The sequence below is a fragment of the Gavialis gangeticus genome, unplaced genomic scaffold, assembly GCF_001723915.1.
Source record: "Gavialis gangeticus isolate Ggan-Ray unplaced genomic scaffold, GavGan_comp1, whole genome shotgun sequence".
Classification (NCBI taxonomy): domain Eukaryota; kingdom Metazoa; phylum Chordata; order Crocodylia; family Gavialidae; genus Gavialis; species Gavialis gangeticus.
This window is the reverse complement of record NW_017729024.1, coordinates 95,342,051-95,345,754: the sequence shown is the minus strand read 5'-3', so window position 1 is coordinate 95,345,754 and position 3,704 is coordinate 95,342,051. Positions and strand designations below refer to the sequence as shown.

The 3,704-nt window shown below is 34.6% G+C and overlaps 1 protein-coding gene across 6 annotated transcripts in view; it reads left to right on the top strand.

Annotated features, from left to right (window-relative positions):
* The window catches only part of LOC109297570 (transducin-like enhancer protein 4), a 149,802-nt gene extending 147,114 nt beyond the window's left edge, over window positions 1-2,688 (top strand). For all 6 annotated transcript variants that reach the window (XM_019517418.1, XM_019517415.1, XM_019517414.1 and 3 more), the window contains 2 exons: window positions 10-282; window positions 723-2,688. The gene's annotated coding sequence lies outside the window, so the exon portion shown is untranslated. The remainder of the gene's footprint in view (window positions 1-9; window positions 283-722) is intronic.
* The last annotated feature ends 1,016 nt before the right edge of the window (window positions 2,689-3,704 follow it).

The following is a 3,704-nucleotide window of genomic DNA, read 5'->3' as shown; positions in this document are numbered from 1 at the left end:
TCTCTCTCCCTTCCCCTCCTCCACCCAAAATGAGGACCATCACAGTTGTGGAGTTTATTTTTTCCTCTCCTAATTTGCAATTCAATTGTGAATGCTCATTAAGAACTTGTGATACCAAATCTTCAGATATCTACTTGGAAGAAGATGGAATAAGCATACTTAACAGTGAACTGACTCTTTAATTATGTATTATAGCTGTAATATATTTATTTTTGTTTAAAGAAGGCTTTCTAACAATGAACTGACTAAATAAAGGTGTCTGGCCCTGTCTTGGTTTGAAAGGTGCGTTGTGTATATTGTGCTTTTGCTGGTGGATTGAAGGGATTGGGGAGAAAAAGTCCAAAATTAAAAGTTGCAGTAAATAGACCACTAATTTATAAAAAGAAAAGTTAACTAATCAAGCATTGCTCTCAGTTGAGGCTGGTAAATGCTTCTGAAATGTAGATGATAATTGTTATGGGAGGAAGCTGTTTAACTATTTTAGGCAGACTTGGGAATCTAAAATCGTAATTACAAACCTTATAACCAATGATTTACATGTAAATTTGTAGTTCATCTAAAATGAAAAACTGTAAGGAACAATACATCAAAATAGGATTTGTATTAGTGCATCTAATAATCTGTCACTGGATTTGTTTTCACTGCTTTTTCTTTTGCTCTTAGACTACTTCAGTGTCAACCCAGGTATTTTTTTAATATAATATCTCTTTGTTATATTGTAGAGAGAAGTACAATAACTTGCCTCAAACAATCACCTTTATCCCTTCTGGATGCTTTGGCCACATTTCTTTGAAAAGGGAGATGTGTGTCTTTGGGCAATTTAGCAGTTACAAGAGATTATGGGAAATATTTGATATATTCATTGGAAACCACACAGAAATAAGAATGGATTCCTACGCATGTACAAACTACAAAAGCAAGGACCTCAGAGGTAGGATTTACAAGAGCACTCATTCTGAAGTACAGAAAAGAATGGATTCTCACTTGAGAGAAGGACTTGCTTTATTTGCCACAAGTTCTATCCACGGCTTAGTTGGATGTCCCTGAAATGGATGCAGGCTGAGCCATCATGCCAGAGACATTGTGTTATCTTTTTATGTTGTTGTTGTTGCTGTTAAACTATGATCTGTGATTTTTTTTTGAATGCTTTAAAAAAAATCTTTAAGTCTGTGGATCTGCTGATGTACAGTGCCTTTGCTGCTATGGATCAAAATCAAAAGAACTGTGTAGATAAATCTTATTGTATAAGTAGAAAATTACTTAATTTGATACTAGAAATGGATTGATGCTGCAAGTTAAAATGGACTGTTCATTGAAGTTCCAAATGTGGTAGCAAAAAATGGTGTCTTAAGTGCTTAGTGTTTGATGTCATTAACAGTTTCGTAATACTCTACAGTGTAGAAAGATTTTGATACTAAACTGTGTCATTGTACATAGTTCTAATGCATTGTATTGACCCACCAGTACTTCTATAATGGTAGATTATTGTTTGTGCATTCAGACTTTTAAGCATTAAACATAAGTAACTTCTAAGATGTATTATATTTTCTGTTTTTTCCCCTTTTTGGATTGGCTAACCTCAGTAGTTGAACAGCTTGGTGTAAAGAGTTATAGGCAATAGAAGAGAAAGTTTTCAAGTTACACAACATACACCCATGGGTGTTTTAGAAAAGAGCAGTCTGTTTTTCAGAGTACACTATTCATCAGAATACCTAAAGGTATTTTAATGCAATGATTCTCATACTTAAATGCAGTTTTTGCCTCTCGTTGATCAGAGGGAAGGCTCGGGGCCTATGGCAATCAGCCTCAGGGGTTGCAAAAAGGCAAATCCTATGCTTTTCTGCAGAAAACGAATTTCAAGGATCTCTGCTGATGTCCTGTCAAGCTTGGGGTGCCCAAGACCTCTTCTCTATGTTGGAATGACTTGTGTTTGATGGGTTGCTAATGTACCCACAAGGTGAATGGGAAATGGGAAATGATGTTGGTTTAGAATTTAGCACCCAGGCTGTACCCTGAAGGAACTGATTCAAAGTTCATCGACATCATTGAAAAGATTTTCATTGACTTCGGTGGACTTTGAGCCTACAAACTCAATCGAACACCTGCTTTGGTCAACAGAAAGACTATTGTTGCTTTCTGGGTATAGGTTTATGAATAGCTATTGGAAATCATTGCTTTACTAAATTAAAATGGCACTTTACCACCCTGAATCAATGACTAGTATTGTAAATAATTTCATAATGCTTATTGGTAGAGAAGAGTGGAGGGGGATGTACTAACTTTTCTTTCACAGCAACTGGTTGCTTCAGGATTACAGTGAAGAAGACTTCACAACATGTCTTCCATGCTGATGTAACTTTTGTTGTTCATGTGTACAATCTCTCTGAAAGGAGGTTCTCATCTATCTTAGTACGTCAAGGCTACACAGAGGTAAACATGTTGTAGACATTTTGTTACTTATTATTCATATCTGAAAGGATATAATTTATCTGCTATTAATTTTGATAGTTCCCTATTATTGTCAAAGATGTCCAGAAATTTGAAAGATTGGTACATATTCCACTCATTTTAAGAGAAGGAGAAATCATTTGCTCAACGTCCATAGCAGCATGTCATATTATTGTATGTTGAAGCACACGAGGCCATTTCAAATGCCAAAAATAAAGCCTTTCATTCTTTAAAACAAAATTCCATACATTGCATGTATTTCCATCAAAGATTATTTTAATTGTATAGTAATATATTTTAAAAAAATGACACCTACCTACATATTGTTGTTTATGCTGATAGTCTTTGAATATTTCAGTAAATCAAATACCAAATATCCTGATTCCCTCCCCCTGCAGTTTTTAGAGAAAGTGAAAAGTTGCTGAGTTACAGATATTTACCTAAAAATAAAAAGCTAGTAAGTTCACATGCCTTTTTTGGTTTTTCTATCGCAGTGGAGTCATTCTTTTCTTTCGCAAGGGTATTTTGTTGCTAGCACCACCCCAGAGTTGTTTTGAATTTTTCATGTTCAGCATTTTACATTTGTTTCCTTCTGTTTGTTTTCCTCTGTGTTAACTCCTGTTAGTTATTTGATCCGTTAGAAAATCTTCGGTATTTTTTACAATTTCTGGGCATTATAACTGTGTTTAGGAGACACTGTTTTCTAAAAACATGACAATATGTGAAATTGTTGCTTTTGTTTGCCCCAAGCACAAAAATGTGTTTAATTTTTGTCTTTTTTTTCCCCTGTTCTTTTAAGTTATTCAAGAGTAAAAAAAGAATGTTTTCACCAGCTATCATTTTCTATACTAAGCCTTTTTTCTTTTTCTGGAATGGCAGTCCTGTACACTGTGCCCATGAACCATATGTATAATTCCTTCTCATCTCATAAATTTTAGCAGACGTGATGCTTCAAATAAATGTGTATCTTTATCTAACTGCAATGTCACCTACACAAGCATAGGACAGATCTGTGGCTGGTACAAATGAGCAGTTTCATTAGAACCAATGAAACTACAGTGATCTACCCAGCCGAGATCTAACCCATTATGTGTTGCATAATACGATTCAGTAAATCTAGCTGCTTTGTCCTATGCTTTACTAATCTTACCCCTTTTTGTAATTTTCCCATCATTTATTTGAAGGTGCAATTTCTAAACCATGTATAATTATTTATGTTTTAAAAAACTGAAATCCAAAAACCTGTTAAATGAATA